The 24,600-nt window shown below is 37.9% G+C and overlaps 1 long non-coding RNA gene across 2 annotated transcripts in view; it reads right to left on the bottom strand.

Annotated features, from left to right (window-relative positions):
• Positions 1-60: 60 nt before the first annotated feature.
• The window catches only part of LOC109548535 (uncharacterized), a 197,810-nt gene continuing 173,270 nt past the window's right edge, over positions 61-24,600 (bottom strand). For both annotated transcript variants that reach the window (XR_012332178.1, XR_004526772.2), the window contains 3 exons: positions 24,089-24,173; positions 21,994-22,102; positions 61-507 (listed from right to left, as the gene is read on the bottom strand). This is a non-coding gene — a long non-coding RNA (uncharacterized lncRNA). The remainder of the gene's footprint in view (positions 508-21,993; positions 22,103-24,088; positions 24,174-24,600) is intronic.

The raw sequence follows: 24,600 nt of genomic DNA, 5'->3' as shown, positions 1-24,600 counted from the left end.
GTATACATATATCCCCATAACCCCTCTCCCTTGCATCTCCCTCCCACCCGCCCTGTCCTACCCCTCTAGGTGGTCACAAAGCACCGAGCTGATCTCCCTGTGCTATGCGGCTGCATCTCACTAGCTATCTATTTTGCATTTGGTAGTGTATATATGTCCATGCCACTCTCTCACTTCGTCCCAGCTTACCCTTCCCCCTCCCACTGTCCTCAAGTCCATTCTATACATCTGAGTGTTTATTCCCGTCCTGCCCCAAGGTTCTTCAGAACCTTTTTTTTTTTAGATGCCATAAATATGTGTTAGCATACGGTATTTTTTTTTCTCTTTCTGACTTACTTCACTCTGTATGACAGACTCTAGGTCCACCAACCTCACTACAAATAACTCCATTCCATTTCTTTTTATGCCATGCTGTTTTCTAATTGCTGCTCCCTTATCTGATTTCCCAACTAGATGCGCATAAGCTCCATAGGCGCAGGAATGGAGTCTCTCTCGTTCACTTGTAACCTAAATAAATAAAAAATAAAAATAAATTAAAAAGTTTCCAATAAATAAATGAACAAAACCTAGTTAAATAACCTCTAATCAACCAGAAGGCAGGAGTGCTATTGATTATACAGATTGCAGAATTCTTCTATGATGCCTATAGAGTCAGAAAGTTGTAGATCAATTTCAATCAAAAATCTCCTTCTTTTCAGTGGCTCCATTCCTACTTGATTGTGGGACCCACTGAGTTGAATGCATATGCCCAGGGACTTCTCTAGGAAGCAGAGCTATGCCCATAGAGAATCTCTGCTTTTTAGATCAATAATTCTAAACACTAGAGAGAGCTGGGGAGATGGTTCCTGAAACCTCCCTCACTCTGAAAGAAAAGCACATTTCTAAGCGTTTGGATCTATAATAGTGACTTATTCAGCCTGGTTGTGCCAGGCATGGAGTAGGTACCGTAAACATTTGTTTAAATAAATTATTTAAAACTCAGAATATATTCAAATTCTCTTTTTCATAAAGTTTTAGAGATACTTATTTTCCTATATTCATAAAGCTACAATGCACAGAAGAAATAGTTTCTCATGAAATTCAATATGATATTTCCAAAGCTCTCAGGTACTTTGACAGCAAATTTATTTGAAACATTATAAGGATGTCAATAGTGTATGCAAATTCAACACATTTAACCTTTAAATTTATTGCATTAGACTTGTAGTTAAATAATTGAATATTACTATGCCTCATTAGGTTTGATTTTTTTTCTTCTGAGGTCAGTAAACCTAACTGTAGACTATAAAGTTGCCATCTACGAACAAGTACTGATCTATATATACACAGAAATGACTCCTGAATCCATATAACCTTGCAAGAATGTGTCTCCTTGTAGAAAGGAAATGTTATAATAAAAAGGGATAATATATACATAAAAGTTACTTCTACATTTAAGGCAGCAGTTTGATTACCATTCAATTATAATCATCTTCTATACAAGTAGAAAGTAAAAGATTAAAAACTTTTCGTTAAGCTTTAAGAAAAGAAAGTTTTAAAGAAGCATTATTGGGACTTCCCTGGTGGCACAGTGGTTAAGACTCTGCGCTTTCAGCGCAGGGGGCCCAGGTTCGATCCCTGCTCAGGGAACTAGATCCCACACGCATGCCGCAATTAAGAGTTTGCACGCCACAACTACGGAGCCTGCCTGCCACAACTAAGACCCAGCACAACCAAAGAAACAGATAAAATAAATATTAAGAAATAAAAGAAGCATTATCATAACTCATTTGTTGAACATTTTATTTTACAAAACATTCTCTTACTCATGGCTTCATTTTAGACATTTAATATGGACATAATTCCTTATTAACTAAAATTGAACCACTATATTATTTAATACACTTTTCCTTTTTGTTTTTAAGGAGAAGCCTACGAGTTGGACAAAGTTAAAATCAGATGAGTTGTGAAATACAGTGCTCAATATTCCAAAGAAATATAAAGCTGATAAGATTAAAATCATTTTCCATTGTAGCTGTTCATATGCCATATGTTAAGGAGTTCCCTATATGGGAACACATAGTCTTAAAGCAGTATATATCTCATTACAACCCTCTTAAACTTTTCATTTAACAAGCCAACAAATAAAAAGGTATCTGATGCTTGAATTAAAGGTCAATGAAACAGTGAAGGCCCATGGGTCAAGCACAAAGAAGTCCCGGTGAAGTTGAACTTCACTGGTCTGAGCCTAACTCGCCGTACGTAACCATAGTTAGCATAAGCTTTCTACACAGTTGGTAGCAATCAGATACATATTTAATGTGGTTTCATTATATCCTATAAATGCTGGCAATAGAATAATCTCCCCGGGGTATTCGGTGAATAATAGAAAAGAGAAAATGATGAGCACGTTTAGCACATGCACCCATAACCTCATGATAAAAGGCACCATTTCCCCCATACAGCACCTGTTGTCATAGCTGCTTTAATTACTTTTCATTGTAGTCAGCAGCCTGAAATATTTATCATGGAGCCTATAATTTCCCAAATCCAAAACTGAAATCTACCCAAGTGACTACAGGAACTGAAATTTTACTCACTGCTCCTACTTCTGTGCTTCACTTGCAACCTCAAAAGCTCTGAACAAAGTATCTTTGAGGGACGCTTCATTCAGTTAGGAGACCCGGTGCAGTACAAGATTACAATATGTTCACACGACATTCAACAGGCAGCGTATCATATCACATTTTGATTGAAATAAAGACAGAAATCATTTCATTATTAAATATGAAAACATTCAATGTGCTAAAATAAAAGATAAAGCAAATTTAAAGGTTTTTGTAAATAGGTACCAACTAAGAACATATTCAGTCAATATTTCTAGGATTTATTCTTCCCATCAGTTGAATATGAAATTAGGTTTGATTTTAGCACTCCTTCTCCAGTGAATTATTGGTTATAAATCCCATGCTTTGGCTATGTTCTTTTGATTGTGAAACATGTTGTCATCTAGAATAAAGACTTTTTTGCTGTCTTTATTAAAGATATAAAGATTGTTTTGCAGTCTCTTTTAATCTTATTTACTTAAAATGTATTTATATTTACATATTCCTTACTATAGTGTACTGCTGTAATGCTACACAAACATTAACTCATTTAATCCTAATAACACTTCTATCAGGTAGCAACTGTTATTTTCTCTACTTTACAGCTGAAGAAACTGAAACACAAAGAGATCGAGGAATTTGCCTAGTCACTGAGGCCAGTTAGTGGCAGATCAGCGACTCAAACTCAGATAGTTTAGCCCCAGTATCTGTGTTCTTACCTTCTACATACTGCAAGCCAATTTAATTTCCCAGGAAGGTCCTTATGAATAGAAAAATAATTTCACATAAACGTCATTAACTCAGTTTGTGAGTAAGAAGACCAGTTCCAATGACTGGATTAGCATAATCCAGGGTCAAAAATATATTTTGCATAGCAACCAAGTAAATATTCATGTCCACACACTGACACAAACATAACCAATGTGAAAGTTTCACAAATTAAGATTACCTTACTACATACATACTGTATTTCATTTTTAAAATGCTGCTTATAGACCAAGTCATTTGCTTTCACAATGTGCTAACATAGTGGTTCTCATACCTAGTTACCCATTAAAATTGTCTGTGGAGATTTTAAAACTAAGGAATGTGTGAGCCCCACTCCAATCAATTAAATTAGAATCTCTGCTGAATAGCGTTTTAAAAGCTATACAGGTGATACCAAGAAGCTGCCATGGTTGAGAATTTCTGCACTATTGAATCCAATATATTTAATGTGAAACACATTGGAGTAGATGAAACTGACAAGATGTATTGTTATTATCTCTAGTTGAATACAGGACTTTTGATTATTTTCCATTAGCATTAGTTTTGCATGCTATAAAGACCTATTAACTTCTTGAAGAGGTGTTAAAATATTTTATTTTCACAAGTAGCTTAATATTCATTCTTTAACATTATTTATACTGTTACCACCTAACATAACCTTTCTTAATTAGTAGATTTTGAATCAACAAGGTCTTTTTATTTATTTATTTTTGGCTGCATTGGGTCTTTGTTGCTGCACACCAGCTTCCTCTAGTTGTGGTAAGCGAAGGCTTCTCTTCATTGCGGTGCGCAGGCTTCTCACTGTGGTGACTTCTCTTGTTGTGGAGCACAGATTCTAAGCGCATGAACTCAGTAGTTGTGGTGCACGGGCTTAGTTGCTCTGTGACATGTGGGATCTTCCGGACCAGGGCTCGAACCCGTGTCTCCTGCATTGGCAGGTGGATTCTTAACCACTGCACCACCAGTCCCCAACAAGGTCTTATTTAAAATATTTATCTATATGGCTGCACTGGGTCTTAGTTGCAGCATGCATGTGGGATCTAGTTCCCTGACCAGGGATCAAATCCGGGCCCCCTGCACTGGGAGCACGGAGTCTTAACGGCTGGACCACTGGGGAAGTCCCAATAAGGTCTTATTTTAAATGGGTGGTTAAATTATGGAAAGAAAACAGTGGCTCTTTGACCAAGATTGAATTAAGATGAATAATTGTTTAGTTCGACACAAAACACGTGGCCTGGTTAATTCTGTGTCCATCATTCCCTAATTTTATTCCATCCTTTCTCCCCCAAACCTTATGATGGTCTACAAGTGAAAAATTAATATTACCAACTAATTTAAAGTTTAGCGTTTGCACAATGAATTGCCTTGTCGAAAAAGTGCTGTGGCTACCAAGTTTAATGTGCACATAACAACCTAGTTCTTAAAAGACAAGACCCGGGTCTGCTGCCCACCTCACCTAACGTGCTGAAGTGGAGGGAAGCCACAGGCGCACGTGGAAGATCGCTAAAATGGGACAGACCAGAGCAAGATTTGAGTCAGACGTTTGCCAAAATGATCCCAGCTGTGCTAACATGATTTTATTTTCTGTTTTTGATGTCCTATCATTGGTCCTTTCTTATTGTTGTGGTTTTATGGTTTTCGACCTAAACTGGCAGTACTTAAATTTCTCCGGTCAGCATTATTCTGTGTTCTCCACAATGAATGACTGTTCCAAATTTACAATTTCCATCAACTTTAAATTGTCTGTGTAGCTTCACCTCTCCAGAGAAAACAACGGCCAACACTGGCCTCCATTGTCAGCCTCCTCCATGTCAAAACTTCACTCTTACTTCCCGGGTGTCCTCCCCCTTAAGTCCCATTCGGTCCACTGTAGGCTCATTTCCCTTTCTCCTAAAGTTATCCGGGACTTCTGACTTGCCAAGTTCAACATCCTATTTTCAGAGGAACCTCTCTTTTGCATAATGTAATATATCTTGTTAATTTACAACTCTTCTAATTTCTAATTTTTATCAATTGTCTTAATCTGAGCTAAACATTTCCTTCATCCAATCTACAAAGAAAGGGTTTGGTTAGCAAATTAGCAGTAAAAATACCACATCTGAGGACATTTTAAACCTACTTAATTACCACAAACTACTTGTATGACTTTAACACACAACTTGTTAAATTAAGATGCGTGCTGCCGATAATGCCTCAGAACACCAAAACACTTTTCTGGAAGGATCTTTCTTTAGAAGGATTTTATTAGCATTATCACAAACTATTGTAAGTCCTTGAAAGTTAGAATACTACTTTTCTTCTAAGTATTTCTTTAATTTATTATGGGCCTTGCCTGTAATTAGTCCATGTCAGTGATGTTTACCCGCATTGATAAATGTCAAGCTTTTAAACAGAACCACTTGGTATTTAAAGAATTATTCCAAGTAGGAATAACTTTATTTTATGTTTCTCCTCTAGCCTACATGGTGAGAAATAGTGACATCCTTCAGAGGCATCATCTTGTATTGCCCAAATGTGTGTGAACTGTTTGTGTCAGTTACACTGCCCTGAACAGGAGGGCTAAAGCCAACTTCTTTCCTGACGGACAAGTCTAAGCCACTTCCCCAAACTTGAATATACTTGGAGAAGGAAAAAAAAAAAAAAAAAAGGGAAAACACCAGGTGAGCCAGGCTGTTTTGTTTCCTATGTTTGCCACGTTTGCGTGGATAGGGTGAGGTTCTCTTAAGTCAACAGAGTCTATGTCAAGGCAGCAAGAAGGTACACGTTGTGCCTCCTTCCACTGTGAGTTTACACTCACACAATTCTCTTCTCTAATCCCAGAGTAGCTCTAAGCAAAACAGTAGACACGTGGGGCCTCTAGGTGTTATCTAACACCCTCTAAAACAGCTGGGAACGCTTGGCAAGACTGCGGGGGACACCAAGAGGTTTCTGCTTTCTTCCTACCAGCCCCTGGAGTCATGTGTGGATCACCCCGATCGCTGCCCTTTAGATCACTGCCTCTATTCATGTGTATGTTTGGAGATGTTCCTTTGCTAGGAGCAGATTTCTGCATTCACCTCACTTTTATGATGGAGCTAATGAAGATGTGCAAACCTGGGAGACATCTGGTATTTGATGTTCCATTCTGCAAACCAAGACTAGTAGTATATAGGAGCGCAGGACAACTATAAAAATGAGGTTGGCTTTACTGCTTGAACAGGTAATGTAATAGACATAGGAGAGTGATACATCTTTTTAGTGGCACTTTGATATCAGGAACAGTATAACTGCAAACTGACTATTAGTTTTATTCTATTTCTCCCACTTTGTAGTGGTTTCAGTTATTTTACTTTGGCTTGTTTTGGTTTGGATTTTAACCTCAGATTAAGCCCCATGAAAGAAGGAAGCTTGAAACGCCATAACCTAAATTAGAGTTCTTCAACACTATTGACATTTTAGACTGAATTGCCAAAAGTCCCCTGGGGGCAAAATTGCACCAGTTGAGGACCACTGATCGAAGTCATAAAGAAATCAATAGTATTGAAGAATAATCACTTCCCCCCAGGTTCCTTCAAAATCAAAGTTGCTATCGAAAACTATTTAGGAGAGTAATTCAGTATGTACAATATTTAGGTTATTTTATTTTGCATGTATTACATCATCATTATACATGAAACTCAACTTTTCTCTCTATGTCAGTGTTGACCGCCTGAGTAACGCCCACCCCCAAAGACAGGAGGCACTTTGCACAGGTCCCAGCAAAGCAGTCTGAGATGGGGCACGTGACTACAACTGCTGCTGTGGATTACGATGGTTACGATAATTTTAGCAAATTCCGGATAGAATAGTCTACATGATTACAACTGTCAATAACATTATGCCCATTACTGGGCCTACCATTTTATATTTTGACGTTACAACTTTGAAATCAGTTGTGTATATTCTGAGAGTAGGTAAATACCAGCTAAGGTGCACTGTGGCTTAATTTTCACGTACTTGTTATTTGGAGTTTTAAAAAGGTGTGAGTTTAGCTCAGAGTTTTGGCCTCAGTGGAGCATTGCATTACTAGTAACACTAGCAAATTTACTAAATAATGCCCCAAATGTACAAGGACTAAAACACAAGTTTATTTATTGCTCATATAAAACCCAAAATAGATATTCCTAATTGGTAACTGATCTCCTTCATGTGACGTTTTCAGTTCCTTCCATCGTGTGGCTTTGCCACATTTAACATATGCCTTCTAAAGGCACTCTGTTGTTTTACAGCAAACAGGCGGAAGAGGAAAGAACACGGAAAGTCACACGGGGTGGTTTTTATGGGCCAGCTGTATAAAATGAAGGGGTGGCAGTTGAAGGCTCAGATAAGGTGCCAGCTTATGGGACATATGTTGAAGGATTTGGACTCTGCCCTCCAGGGTGCACATATGCATTGAACCAATGGCTGATAAACGATGCTGTGTCCCCAAGAGCTGCAATATACAAATCTGGAAAACCAAGATGTAGGATTATGATTTACCAGGGTTTCTCCTGACACTTCCATACTCAGTGGCTGCTTCAAGTGGGCAATAGCAGACTCCTCGTGCCAGAATGCCAACAAGCAGAGAATAGCATAACCAACGTTGCTTCATGAGGAAATTACAGAAGGCGCTGTGGGCCCTCTTCATCCTTCCATGACCAGATAGCTATGAGCGGACAACAGCAAAAACTCTGGTCCTTAAGAAAAAGTAACCAAGGGCTCAAAACACTTGAAGTTGGAGGTCACTCCACTGCAAGCAATCCAGGCTGCTAAGGTGCTATCGGAAAAGAGAGAAATCTAGAATAGGTGGTGCAGGAAGAAGATATTTGGTTATAATTACAACTCTGGGACAAACTGCAAGAGATGAACTGTAGCTTGCTTTGTTAATATTCTGGGAAATTGCATCTGGCCACTAGCTTGAAGAATTGGATTTGCATGCTTTTCCTCTCAGGAAAGGGATGGACTGTACCAGTTCCATTTAATGACTACTCTAGATTCACACATACGTCTTTTCCAGTCAGAATGGCTGAAGCAGCTGCTTGTGTGTCATTGAGCCCATCTGCTGCCATTGCTATTGTCACTGCTTCAGACTGAGATGCAGGGCCACCTAATGGAGAGAGAACACCACGGCTGTGCACAGGCCTGCCCAGACCGTGGGGCCTCTGGTTCCCCTCGCAAATGCCTGCAAAAGTCAGGTGATGCAACCAGAAGCACATGGTAGTTAATGCCCCATGGGGGACACTTTTCCCAGTGGGAGACAAGGGATAGAAAGGAGTTCTTCCTCTTCCAGAACAGTGCTCAGTCTAGTATTAGTTTTGCATGGCCTCTCTGACAGTGTCCAGTGGGACAAGCAATTATTGGGCTGTAAAGAAGCTGTAGCATTCAGCTTTCTCTTCTGTTTTCTCCTTCCCTTTTTTATTTGTCCTTTCCCACCTCTCAACCTTCTCCCTTTCTTTCTCATTTCTTCCTCTCCCATCCCCTCCCCTTTCCCCTCTTTTTCTTCCCTTCCTAAACAGTTCAATCCAAAACTCATTATTTGGGGCTGAGCAAGATATGTGTCCACACTAGGAGGTGTGGGGATAGATTGAGGAGAGAGAAGAAAATCCACGATGGCCCAGAGTGGAGTGTGGCACCTGGAAGTGGAGCCCTGGAGCCAAGCAAAGTGAGGAGACCACCCACGAGGAGGTGGGGGAAAGCAGCAGTAAGTAAGATCGTCTCCATATGAGTAGGCTGCTCAAATAAAGATGATGGGAGCCACGTTCCTCACTGCCAGAGAGGGGAGTCACAAATACAGAAAGGCGGAAAACTAGATTAAGCCCCATGGTGTTCAACTGAAATGAGAAATCTAGGGGTGAAATCATGACTTTGAAGCTATATAGATAGATACAGAAATAAATATGGATGTGAACATGTATATGTTTATGTGTGTGTGTGTGTGTGTGTGTGTGTGTGTGTGTGTGTGTGTGTGTGTGTTCTCTAGCTCTGGCCACTGAGAGAGTCTAGGAGTTGAAACCCTCAAATAGCAATACAGACAATTAGGGCCCACACACTTTTTAAATATCACTCTTCACTATAAGGAATCAGCCCTCTTCGGAAGAATGGCTGGTTTCAAGGCTGGGGCTGAGAAAAAACGAGATGAACCTAGAACATCTTATTCTGCCAAAAGGTGAGAAAGTTCTTAAAAGTGATGACGTTTCACCGAGACACAGAAGCCAGCTTGAAGGCATATACATAACACAGGCCAAATCTAGCATGATTTTAGCAACAAAATAAATAACAGTAATGAATTATAACCCATTGAATAAAACACATTCATGAGTCCATAATGATATATCAATGAAATATTTTCAATTTGATGAGGAACATTATCTCAAAGTAACTCACAACAAAATACTTATTAATTACAGAGTAAATAGTGGAGAAGCCTGATAGTAACCACCTGATCACGTGATCAAAGTTAACCTCACCAATAATGCAAAAAATCAGAATTGTGCACCACTTGATAGGATGCAATGAGAAGAACACAGAATCAATTCTGTGACATTCCTACCAAAGATGTAGAACCTGAATGTAATCATGAGGAAACATCAGACACAGATTAAGGGAACTTCTACAAGATGACTGGCCTGTAATCTTCAAAAATGTTATGGTCTTGAAAATCAAGGAAAGACCGGGGAATTCGACTCCAAACTGAAAGAGGATAAAGAGACATGGCAACTAACAGCAACATGAGATGATAGACTGGATCCTTTTGCTATAAAAGATATACCAACTGGCACAACTGGCATAACTGAATGGAGTCTTGGGATTAGATGACAGCAATGCATCTGGAATGATTTTCTTGGTTTCGACGTTTACGTCATGGTTATGAAGGAGACTGTTGGAAATACACGCTAAAGCACCTAAGGGTAATGGGCATTATGTTGGCAATTTACTCTCAACTAATGGCGGGGGAGGCCCTTATTCCAGTCTTGCAAATTTTCTGTTACTTTGAAATTGGTTCCAAATTAAGAAGAGGCAGAATAGCAGAAGCAGCAGAATCTGTGGCTGGGGTAACACTCCCCTCTGCATTTGCTCTCCCTTCCTTCCTGACTCACTCCCTTTTCCCTTTCTCCTGCTTCCTTCAGGCTCTGTAGTCTAGGGAACACTTTCTAAGTTACTGGGCAATTCACAGAATCTACGCTGGCTACCAGACCTACGGAATGTGAAGTGTTATAATAGAAAGTCCAATTGGAAGCCTCTGTATCTACATATTTGTACCAAAATAGAAATTCATAGAAATATCTTATATCTGGTGAACTGCCATGAGACAACAAAGTGACCTTGCAATCAGATACACCCATCATAAATGTGGGGATAGCTAATCTACAAAGCCATAAAGGTAGGCATGCACAGTAATATATCGTCTTGAGTGATTGAGTGATAGTGATACATGAAAGAAGGGACTTGCACAGATCCTGGAGACACAATTAGGCTTCATAAGCAGATGCTCACACTACCAGAACTTCCATTCCTGGTGCACTGTTATTTCTCCTTTAATCCACACCTATGGTCTTATGAGACTTCATCATGACCAGCGGATAAGGAAGAAATAGGTTAAACTATGGGTTATGAACGGTTTTATATGATTTGAAGATACATACTAGAAGCAGGAGGCCCTGAAGTACATAGGGAAAGAAATATTTCTGATGAGAAGAAATTTTCAGGGTTACATTTGGCTGTCCACCCTACCTAGGAGAGTTGGCTAGAGTTATACATCCACATTAGTTCATGGACAGTGGTGGATGGTTTCATCAGATGATCAGGGACTTGGAAAGGATGACATTGGGGGACTAAGGAAAAGGAGATCCAAGGAATAGTTAAGTGCAGGGACTTCTCAAAATCAGTGCAGTAGAGATTGGTTCGAGATGGCGGAGTAGAAGGATGTGCTCTCACTTCCTCTTGCAAAAGCACCAGGATCACAACTAACTGCAGAACAATCATTAACAGGAAGACACTGGAACTCACCAAAAAAGATACCCCACATCCAAACACAAAGGAGAAGCCACAATGAGAGGGTAGGCGGGGCACCATTACAATAAAATCAAATCCCATAAACAATGGGTGGGTGACTCACAAACTGGAGAACACTTATACCACAGTAGTCCACCCACTGGAGTGAAGGTTCTGAGCCCCACATCAGGCTTCCCAACCCGGGGGTCCAGCAACAGGAGGAGGAATTCCCAGAGAATCAGACTTCGAAGGCTAGTGGGATTTGACTGGGGGACTTCAACAGGACTGGGGGAAACAGAGACTCCACTCTTGGAGGGCACACACAAAGTAGTGTGCACACTGGGACCCAGGGGAAGGAGCAGTGACCCCAGAGAAGACTGAACCAGACCTACCTGCTAGTGTTGGAGGGTCTCCTGCAGAGGTGGGCGGTGGCTGTGGCTCACCATGGGGACAAGGACACTGGCACCAGAAGTTCTGGGAAGTACTCCTTGACATGAGCCCTTCCGGAGTGCACCATTAGCCCCATCAAAGAGCCCAGGTAGGCTCCAGTGTTGGGTCGCCTCAGGACAAACAAACAACAGGGAGGGAACCCAGCCCCACCCATCAGCAGACAAGCAGATTAAAGTTTTACTGAGCTCTGCCCACCTGAGCAACAGCCAGCTCTACCCACCACCAGTCCCTCCCATCAGGAAACTTCCACAAGACTCTTAGATAGCCTCATCCAGCAGAAGGCAGACAGCAGAAGCAAGAAGAACTACAATCCTGCAGCCTGTGGAACAAAAACCACATTCACAGAAAGACAGACAAGATGAAAAGGCAGAGGGCTATGTACCAGATGAAGGAACAAGATAAAACCCCAAGGCTTCCCTGGTGGTGCAGTGGTTGAGAGTCTGCCTGCTGATCCAGGGGATGTGGGTTCGTGCCCCGGTCTGGGAAGATCCCACATGCCGCGGAGCGGCTGGGCCTGTGAGCCATGGCCGCTGAGCCTGCGCATCTGGAGCCTGTGCTCCGCAATGGGAGAGGCCACAACAGTGAGAGGCCCGGGCACCGCAAAAAAAAAAAAAAAAAAAAAAACCCAAAACAATTAAGTAAATGGAACATACATATCAATAATTACCTTAAACATGAATGGATTAAATGCTCCAACCAAAAGACACAGGCTCGCTGAATGAATACACAAACAAGACCCATATATATGCTGTCTACAAGAGACCCACTTAAGACCTAGGGTCACATACAGACTGAAAGTGAGGGGATGGAAAAAAATATTCCATGCAAATGGAACTCAAAAGTAAGCTGGAGTAGCAATACTCATATCAGATAAAATAGACTTTAAAATAAAGAATGTTAAAAGAGACAAGGAAGGACACTACATAATGATCAAGGGATCAATCCAAGAAGAAGATATAACAATTATAAATATATATGCACCCAACATAGGAGCACCTCAATACATAAGGCAACTGCTAACAGCTATAAAAGAGGAAATCGACAGTAACACAGTAGATAGTGGGCGACTTTAACCCCTCACTTAAACCAATGGACAGATCATCCAAACAGAAAATTAATAAGGAAACACAAGCTTTAAATGACACAATAGACCAGACAGATTTAATTGATATTTATAGGAAATTCCATCCAAAAACAGCAGATTACACTTTCTTCTCAAGTGCGCACGGAACATTCTCCAGGATAGATTATATCTTGCGTCACAAATCAAGCCTCAGTAAATTTAAGAAAATTGACATCATATCAAGCATCTTTTCTGACCACAATGCTATGAGATTAGAAATCAATTACAGGGAAAAAAACGTAAAAAACAAACACATGGAGGCTAAACAATACATTACTAAATAACCAAGAGATCACTGAAGAAATCAAAGAGGAAATCAAAAAATACCTAGAGACAAATGACAATGAAAACATGACGATCCAAAACCTATGGGATGCAGCAAAAGCAGTTTTAAGAGGGAAGTTTATAGCAATACAAGCCTACCTCAAGAAACAACAAAAATCTCCAATAAACAACCTAACCTTACACCTAAAGGAACTAGAGAAAGAAGAACAAACAAAACCCGAAGTTAGCAGAAGAAAAGAAATCATAAAGATCAGAGCAGAAATAAATGAAATAGAAACAAAGAAAACAATAGCAAAGGTCAATAAAACTAAAAGCTGGTTCTTTGAGAAGATAAACTAAATTGATAAACCATTAGCCAGACTCATCAAGAAAAACAGGGAGAGGACTCAAACCAATAAAATTAGAAATGAAAAAGGAGAAGTTACAACAGACATCTCAGAAATACAAAGCACCCTAAGAGACTACTACAAGCAACTCTATGCCAATAAAATGGACAATCTGGAAGAAATGGACAAATTCTTAGGAAGGTATAAACTTCCAAGCCTGAACCAGGAAGAAATAGAAAATATGAACAGACCAATCACAAGTAATGAAATTGAAATGGTGATTAAAAATCTTCCAACAAACAAAAGTCCAGGACCAGATGGCTTCACAGGTGAATTCTATCAAACATTTAGAGAAGAGCTAACACCTATCCTTCTCAAACTCTTCCAAAAAATTGCAGAGGAAGGAACACTCCCAAATGCATTCTATGAGGCCACCATCACCCTGTTACCAAAACCAGACAAAGATGTCATAAAAAGAGAAAACGATATACCAATATCACTGATGAATGCAGATGCAAAAATCCTCAACAAAATACTAGCAAACAGAATCCAAAAACACATGAAAAGGATCATACACTATGAGGAAGTGGGATTTATCCCAGGGATGCAAGGATTCTTCAATATACGTACATCAATCAATGTGATACACCATATTAACAAATTGAAGAATAAAAACCATATGATCATCTCAATAGATGCAGAAAAAGCTTTTGACAAAATTCAACACCCATTTATGATAAAAACTCTCCAGAAAGGGGGCATAGAGGCAACCTACCTCAACATAATAAAGGCCATATACGACAAACCCACAGCAAACATCATTCTCAATGGTGAAAAATTGAAAGCATTTCCTCTAAGATCAGGAACGAGACAAGGATGTCCACTCTCACCACTATTATTCAACATAGTTTTGGAAGTCCTAGCCACGGCAATCAGAGAAGAAAAAGAAATAAAAGGAATACAAATTCGAAAAGAAGAAGTAAAACCGTCACTGTTTGCAGATGACATGACACTATACATAGAGAATCCTAAAGATGCCACCAGAAAACTACTAGAGCTAATCAATGAATCTGGTAAAGTTGCAGGATATAAAATTAATGCACAGAAATCTCTTGCATTCCTATACACTAATGATGAAAAATCTGAAAGGGAAATTAAGGAAACACTCCCATTTACCACTGCAACAAAAAGAATAAAATACCTAGGAAAAAACCTACCTAGGGAGACAAAAGACCTGTATGCAGAAAACTATAAGACACTGATGAAAGAAATTAAAGATGATACCAACAAATGGAGAGATATACCATGTTCTTGGATTGGAAGAATCAATATTGTGAAAATGACTATACTACCCAAAGCTATCTACAGATTCAATGCAATCCATATCAAATTACCAATGGCATTTTTTACAGAACTAGAACAAAAAATCTCAAAATTTGTATGGAGACACAAAAGACCCTGAATAGCCAAAGCAGTCTTGAGCAAAAAAATGGAGCTGGAGGAATCAGACTCCCTGACTTCCAACTATACTACAAAGCTACAGTAATCAAGAGAATATGGTACTGGCACAAAAACAGAAATATAGATCAATGGAACAGGATAGAAAGCCCAGAGATAAACTCATGCACCTATGGTCAACTAATCTATGACAATGGAGGCAAGGATATACAATGGAGAAATGACAATCTCTTCAGTAAGTGGTGCTGGGAAAACTGGACAGCTACATGTAAAAGAATGACATTAGAACACTCCCTACCACCACACACAAAAATAAACTCAAAATGGATTCGAGACCTAAATTTAAGACCGGACACTGTAAAACTCTTAGAGGAAAACATAGGAAGAATATTCTTTGACATAAATCACGGTAAGATCTTTTTTGAGCCACCTCCTAGAGTAATGGAAATAAAGACAAAAATAAACAAATGGGACCTAATGAAACTTAAAAACTTTTGCAAAGCAAAGGAAACTACAAACAAGATGAAAAGACGGCCCTCAGAATGGGAGAAAATATTTGCAAACGAATCAAGAGACAAAGGATTAATTTCCAAAATATATAAACAGCTCATGCAGCTCAATATTAAAAAAACAAACAACCCAATCCAAAAATGGGCAGAGACCTAAATAGACATTTCTCCAAAGAAGACATACAGATGGCCAAGAAGCACATGAATAGCTGCTCAACATCACTAATTATTAGAGAAATGCAAATCAAAACTACAATGAGGTATCACCTCACTACCAGTTAGAATGGGCATCATCAGAAAATCTACAAACAACAAATGCTGGAGAGGGTGTGGAGAAAAGGGAACCCTCTTACACTGTTGGTGGGAATGTAAGTTGATACAGCCACTATGGAGAACAGTATGGAGGTTCCTTAAAAAACTAAAAATAGAATTGCCATATGACCCAGCAATCCCACTGCTGGGCATATACCCAGAGAAACCCATAATTCAAAACGACACATGCACTGCAATGTTCACTGCAACACTATTTATGATAGCCAGGTCATGGAAGCAACCTAAATGTGCATCAACAGACGAATGGATAAAGATGTGGTGCATATATAAAATGGAATATTACTCAGTCATAAAAAGGAAGAAAATTGGGTCATTTGTAGAGATGTGAATGAATCTAGAGACTGTCATACAGAGTGAAGTAAGTCAGAAGAGAAAAACAAATACCGTATGCTAACACATATATATGGAATCTTAAAAAAAAAAAAGTCATGAAGAACCTAGGGGCAGGATGGGATTAAAGACACAGACCTACTAGAGAATGGACTTGAGGACAGTGGGAGGGGGAAGGGTAAGCTGGGACAAAGTGAGAGAGTGGTATGGACATATAAACACTACCAAATGTAAAACAGATAGCTAGTGGGAAGCAGCCGCATAGCACAGGAAGATCAGCTCGGTGCTTTGTGACCACCTAGAGGGGTGGGATAGGGAGGGTGGGAAGGAGGGGACACAAGAGGGAAGAGATATGGGAACATATGTATATGTATTGCTGATTTACTTTGTTACAAAGCAGAAACTAACACACCATTGTAAAGCAATTATACTCCTATAAAGATGTTAAAAAATAATTGACTCAGAAAGAAGTATGATATCTGAATATATCTATATTCAGAGATTAAATAAGTAATTTTAAAACTTGCTATAAAGAAAAGCCTGACTCAGATAGCTTCACTGGTGAATTCTACCAACACTTAAGGAAGAATTAACACAAATACTTCACAAGTCTTCCAAAATATAGAAGAGGAGGGAATACTTCTGAACTCATTCTATGTTGCCAGTATTACCCTGATACCAAAACCAGGCCAAGACATCACAAGAAAAGAAAACTACAGACCAATACCTGTTATGAATATAGATGCAAAAATCCTTAATAAAAAAAAAAGCTTGAAAATTGAATCCAGCAACATATAAGAAGTATTACACACCGTGACCAAGTGGATTTATCTTGGCAATGCAAAGTTAGCTTAACATACAAAAGTCAATCAAGGTAGCATACTGTAATACTAGAATAAAGGACAAGAACCACGTGATCACCTTTATTGGTGGCGCAAATACATTTGACAAAATCCAAGACCCATTCATGATAAAAACTCTCAGAAAACTAAGAATAGAAAGAAACTTCCTCAACCTAATAAAGGGCATCTATGAAATACCTCTAGCTAACATCACATTTACTGGTGAAAGACTAGAATGCTTTCCCCTAAGATCAGGAAAAAGACAAGGATGTTCACTTTCATCACTTCTATTCAACATTTTACTGGCGGTTCTATCCAATTGGACAATTGGATTGAATTGCAATTCTATCCAATTGTTTTTCTTGCAATTAGGCAAGAAAAACAAATAAAAGTCATCCAGATTAAAAAGGAAGAAGTAAAACTATATCAGCTTGCAAATGACATCATCCTGTATATATAAAATTCTAAGAAAGCCATTAAAAATAAACAAAAAAACCCTCTTAGAACCATTAGATGAGTTCAGCAAGGTCTTTTTGGCAAGTGGTGCTGAAACAATTAGGTAGCCACATGCAAAAGGATACAATTGTATCCTTACCTCACGTCATATACAAAAATTAACTAAAGTGGGTCAAAGACCTAAATAAATGTAAGAGCTAAAACTCTTAGAAGAAAACATAGGGGTAAAACTTCATGACCTTGGATTTGGCAAAGAATTCTTAGATATGACACTAAAAGTATAAGCAACTAAGTTAAAGACAGATAAATTGGACATCAGCAAAATGAAACTTTTGTGTTTCAAGGGACATCACCAAGAAAGTGAAAAGACAGCCAACAGAATGGTAGAAAATATTTGTAAATCAGATAACTGATAAGGGACTTGTACTCAAAATATATAAATAACTCTTACAATTCAATGATAAAAAGACATTTAAAAATGGACAAAGGATTTGAATAGACATTTCTTCAAGGAATATATACAAATATCTGATAAGCACACAAAAAGATGCTGGGCATCATTAGTCATCAGGGAAATGCAAATCAATACCACAATGAGATACTACTTCCCACATACTAGGATGGCTAGAATCAAAATGTCCAATAATAGCAAGTTTTGATGAGGAATGGAAAAGTCAGAACCCTCATATCCTACTTGCGGGAATGTAAAATGGTACAGCTGCTTCGAAATACAGGCTGGCAGTTCCTCAAATGATTAAACATAGAGATGCCATATGACCAGCAATTTTACTTCTAAGTATATACCCAAGAAAATGAAAATATATGTTCACACAGAAACTTGTATATGAGTGTTTATAGCAGCATTTTTCAGAATAGTCAAAAGATGGAAATGACCCAAATGTCTGTCAACTGATGAATGGATGAACAAATGTGGTATGTCCATACAATGAAATATTATTTGGCCACCAAAAGGACTGAAGTACGGATACACACCAGATCATAAATGAACCTTGAAAATATTATGCTAAGTGAAAAAGTCAGTCATAGAACACTGTATATTATTTGGTTACATTCATATGAACGGACGATTTATGTTTTGATAAATGTTGCCTAATATCCATGCATATTGCTCGTGGTAAAAAACCCAACCACAGACCTATTTCCCTCTCTCCTGCAAAATCTGGATATAACATTTAAATTTTTGCCAGTCTGGTGAACAAAAGACGGAATTCACATTGTTTCCATTGCATGTTTTTACTCTTTAGTGAGGTAGAATTTATTTCCCTGTGTCTATTTTCTTAGTTGTAAAAGAGCTATTCTTGTTGTTCATCCACTTTGCTGTTAGAATTCTTTGGCCAAATGTTTTTAGCTACAAGTAACAAAAACCCTCCTGAGCCCCAGATTAAAGATGGAAAAGAATTTATAGAAAGGATTCCACTTGGCTTATGGCCCCTGAAGGCAGGAAAGGCATCCTGGTCTCCCAGATCTTGAACAAGTGTCTCCATCTGTATCTGACATCCACCTTCTTTCCCCTGAGAAAAAAGAGAAAGAAGACTACTTGCCTGGCCTCATGTATGTTTTCTTCTCTTACTCAAAGATCATTCATAATAGTTCTTCAATCTAGGAAGAAATCTGTCCAGGCCAGCATAGTTAGGTGCATTCCGAGCGTTATCTTTCTTTACGGCAGCCTCTTCACCTAACATTATTTCTCCTATCCCTATCCTCTCCTCTTAATGAGATACAAATATGAAACAGAAAGTAAACAGAATTATAAAAGTTGGAGGTAATTTTAAAGATCATGTAGACAGATACAAATATAAAATAGGAGGTGAATAGAATTATAAAACTGTAGAGCTGGATGGAATTTAAAGATCAGGAAGCCCACTCCCCAGATTTCCATGATAAAGAAACTCCGGCTTAAGAGGCTAAATAATTGGCTCAAGCTTTAATTCCCAGTAAGTGAGCAGATCCAAGCCCTCAATTCCTCTGCTTTCTAAGTCCTGTTCTCTTTTCCTAATGTCCTAGGACTTCTGATTATATGTATATCAATCTATTCAGATTTCTTATTTAACAGGTGGTATTCAATAAAACTGGCACAAACTATCTGAATATATGTAACTCCTCATTACATAGAACTGTATGCTTAATCTCATTTTCTATTTATATCAATGAATATATACCTGTATAACTATGAAAATTAGAGCTTATTTATCAGCCTAAGATCTAAAAAAAAAATTATCTCTGGAAGACTGTGAGTTTTTATGTTCCTTAATCTAACTTCACAATTACAATCATTCAATGACTTTTACAGCTGGAAATAAAATTCACCATACAATTATTTAATTGAAATAATGTAACAAAATTCCTTGTGTGACTTATCACACATAAATCAATTGTCCCAATTATTCAGTTTTACTTCATCTCACAATTTTTTGCATGTACTTGTTAATAGTTGTGCTAGCCATCTGGACTGCCTGGAACATTGCTGCAGGGGATGACACGGACAGCAACTGTAGCTTGGTGGTATAAAACACACCTAGTGATTTGAGTTCTTAAATTTCAGCAGTTAAATCTCACATCAACAAAGATGATTTTCTTCTGAAAAAGTTTTCATACTCTAATAATATTTAGTTTTGTGACATGGATAGTTAAATAGAACAGCAAGTTAACTTCACAGTTGTAATTAATGTATCTTCAATTTGGGGAAAACCACTCTCACCATTTTGATTAAAGAAATATACTGATATTTCACAATATATTTATGAAAATAATATCACACATTTTCATGGATTTAGATTTAAATTGCTTATTTGGATGAAAAGATGAGCACTTTAGATATCCACAGGCCATCTTTTTTTCCAGTAAATTTTGTGGTTGTCATAGAAAAATTATCAAAATTGTCCCATATGTCATAAAATTTAACAAAAATCTACACTGAACACTCTTACTGTTATGTATAAGTTACCTTTGCATAGTGTATTCCAGCAGGCAACTAACCTCCTGAGGCTTATGAAGACCTTTATTTATATTTTGTATTACCTATAGTTTCTATCACCCAAATAAAAGTTGTGTTTTCATAAAATACCATCTGCTTATAATTTACGAGGTTTCACTGCAGCCTCTATGCACTTTGAGTGTTTGAATGCAGGTTTGAGCCTCAAATATAAACTTGGGATACATGTAGGCATTTTTTTAAATTGCCACTAGGAAATTAGACTTCTCCTAGATTCTTTCACAAAAATCGTAGGTCTTGTTGGGCTTCTCTGAGAGTGTGTTGATTTTCCAGCTCTCCGAAATTGGACTTGTTCCCAATAAGTTCCTAGGTCTTTACCTGATGGTCTTGAGATACCTAACTTTGGTTTAGTTGCCATGAAGTAGGGTCGAAAAGTAGGAGCGGGTTGATAACCCTGGTAGTTCAGTCTAATGCTCTGCCATTATGGAATTTCTCTGACCTGCTTCGTGACAGTAGTCCAATCCTTCATGTAATCTCCTTTAATGTGTATGTTTTTAACAGAAGGATCACTAAGCTTTTGATCTCTGAGGGCTAAACTGAGGCAGGTAGAATCAAGATTATTTACTGTTATAGTGTAACTGATATCTTTAATGGACTGGCTGAGTGATATTATGCCCCAGCTTATGAGATCTATACTAAATTAGTGAAGATATTCATATATCATACATTTATACAAGACATATATTCTGTCTTTCAAAGCACTACAAAGAAATGTAAAACATAAATTTGATGATATTAGTTATCTTTCTCTTCATTGAGCATAAATGTGTAAGCCTATAATTGAAAAGGATTTTATTACAACAGTTCCACGAAGTCACATTACAGAAAAATATTTAAATGCCTGTTTTAAAAGTCCAAAAACAGTACCCAGTCAGATGCCTTTACCATTTGTAGTATTTTGAGGACCATGCTTATAGAAAATGAAGCAGTAGAGATAAAACAGACTTTGCCAAGAGAGGAACTGAAATTTACACTTCTAAAATACATTTTTTATGAATCAGAATACAATATTTTTGCCTTTGACTATTAAAAAATTTTATTTCTAACTTCGTTTGCTTCATTGCCATGCCTTTTTCATTGGAGATTTAAATTTAACCATAGGTTTTTCCCCCACACAAATGACATTTTAGGGCAAAGAATACACAGTGCTATAATCAGAAGATGAAATAAGTAGTGCACACTCTCTGATATAATGTCAGGCATGGTATTTTTATTCATAAAATAAATTCCTAGAGATTTGCTGGTTTGCAAACTTACTTCAAATGGTTGTAAAATGTCCGGAAGATAGAGAGTGCTATTCAAATGTTTGTGTGAATGTTTCAGGCCTTGCCACACCTTAAGGAAGAGGGAGTTTTTGGAAAAGGGTATTCTCCTTGTGTAGGTAAAAACGACTAATAAATATCATGACTCACTCATTAGCAAATTGTTAGCAATTTATTCACAGAAATTTCCAGGCAAAGGATCTTGTAGAATTGCCCAGGAGACTCATAGAGGAAGTAATAAGTATTATTTCCATGTCTACTTACAAGATGAACTTAGTGAAATCAGGCCAAGAAGAGTATTTGTCTCTTGTAGTAACCATTCCAATGTAACCATCTACTGTTATGATCTCTTTTCCATTGTCTAATTAATGGCCTGTAGCAACAAAGGAAAGAAATATATATATAATATAGAAACTTTGATTTTTCTATACAAATTTGTATATTGAAATGATTCAAATTCTTAAGGTAGTGCAAAGTCCTAAAACTGTAATCAGTTATTGTCAATTTCAATCACCCAGAACACCTGTTGTTTATCTATTTATATATCACTCTCTGTGCTAGGCATCCTTCTAAGTGCGTTACAAATACTTATCTACTTAATCCTTAGAAAAACTCTGTAAGGCAAATTCTGGCTTTATTCCCATTTTAAAGATAGAGAAACTGAGGCACACCAAGGTAAAGTAACTTTCTCAAAATACCCAGCTATTAAGGGCAGAGCCCCATACTATTCAGGCCAGCTGACTTCAGAGTCGGTGCTCTGAACCTCTTCCATGTGGCCTCTCAGGTTTTCTACCCTTCCTCTTCTGCTCCTCCCTGCATCTAAGAACATCAGATTCATTTATGAACAAGTGAGAATTTCTTTGTCAGAGAATGAAAGAAAATAGGGGAGGGGGGAGGGCACAAGACTGAAAGTCTAATAGAACAAGGCATGCAGGCAAGGACTCTCCTCATTGTTGAATACTGAAAATGAAATCCCACTTGGGACACTTTCAATCACAGCCTCATGCTAATGTTTACTAGAGGTAATAAATATGTGATATAACTTCACACCTAGAAGTGAAGAAATCAGCATACCTACAAATGTGTGGTTCATAGGATGGAGCTATTCTCAAATATGGGACAAAGTGCGTGGGTTATATCACAGAAATGTGGGAAAGTTTCAGACTCTTTTGCCAGGATGCACATTGCCATAAACTAGAGACCAGAGATAAGCATAAAATAGATTAAATGCAGTAACCATAAAATTAAGATAACAATACCAACCTATATCTCAGAGATATTGTCATAGTAATTAATAAAATGACTATAAGCAAGGGAAAGAAGTCCTAAATTGAAAAATAGATGTCTCCTGATAATAAAAAACATTTTATTCCTCCTTCCCATTTAAGGAGGAGCCACAGCAAAAAAAAATTCTTTTTAATATACAGCTGTCACTTTACTGGCTGCTTTGTCTCTATAGGCATATTTCAAATGATATGAAGAATATTCATAAATGGACTAAAGTTACACTAATACAGCCATATATGCATGAACTGGGAAGATTAAGGTTTTGTGATTATAGCAAATGAATCTTTGAGCCTTAATCCAAAAGAAGGAATTCCTGGTAAAATTTATGACAGTTACTGGCCTAAATGAGTCCTAGAGACCTGAAAAAGTCTGTGCATCTCCAGAAATATTTACGGCAAAGAGAGGCATAGGAATGAGGGTCTGAAGTCCACTAAGTGTCCTCTACTATCTACTACAATAGGTTTAAAACCCTGCAACCTTGTCAGATAGAACACACAATTTACTACTTTGGTGATCCATTAAACCTTAGAGAGTCACACATGGCATTCAGATGCTTGTATAAAACAAACTGATTAGCAACATGACAATAGGGAAAGTGTCCTTTGCAACTGATTTTATAGCAGCTCTTCCTTGAGAGACAGGCCTGTCTAAGTTTTTAGTTAAATTCTAAAGCCAGTTGGTGGGACTTCCCTGGTGGTCCAGTGGTTAAGACTCCATGCTCCCAATGCAGGGGTCCCGGGTTTGATCCCTGGTCAGGGAACTGGATCCTGCATGCCGCAACTAAGACCCAGTGCAGCCAAATAAATAAATAATAAAGCCAGTTGGGACAAGAACATTTAGTCTAACAGTTATTAATCCTTCATGGGTGAGAATTATTTCTAAATTCTAAAATCTAGCACAGCTGATTTTGTAAATAAATAAATAATTTAATTTGCAAGTTTCATATAAATAATTATGTGAACTAATTATACATAATTATGTGAACTAAAGTTGATGCTGGCAAAAGAAGACCCACTCTTTACATATTCTGGGGTTTTCTTTTTGAGAATGACATCTTTTACCTTTTTCTTACCTTTTACTTTTGGCTTAAACAAAGGAGAAAGGATTTTCTACGGTGCAGCTCAGATTTCTTCCAGTTAAACTTCTGCTTTAAGTGTCTTAACAAGAGATTTTAAAATCAGGAAGTTAGGTAGCAGTCTTAACAAATTCAATTATTCAATTCAATTATTTATGAATCATTTATTATGTATATGATACACAGATGCTATGGAGGATATGGTGAAGACAGAATACTTTGTGAGATTTCCAATTGAATGAGAGATAAAATCAAATCAAAAGCTAAGTAATAGAATAATATGTGTAGATTAAAATACCACTGGGCCATACTAAGAGACTCCCTGCAAGTGATTCATCTGTGCATTAAAATTTGAGAATCTCTTTTCTGAGAAACTGAGATATCATGATACTTTCAGACTATGTCAGATCATTGATGTGGTTTGCTGATAGCTAAAACACTTTCCCAAAATGTGTATGGATTTGTTGCCATTAATAAGGTTCCCCCCGCCGCCCCACGGTGGTAAAGTT

The sequence above is a fragment of the Tursiops truncatus genome, chromosome 5 (assembly GCF_011762595.2).
Source record: "Tursiops truncatus isolate mTurTru1 chromosome 5, mTurTru1.mat.Y, whole genome shotgun sequence".
NCBI lineage: Eukaryota > Metazoa > Chordata > Mammalia > Artiodactyla > Delphinidae > Tursiops > Tursiops truncatus.
Note: the sequence above shows the minus strand (reverse complement) of the source record. Positions and strands in the feature narration are given on the sequence as shown.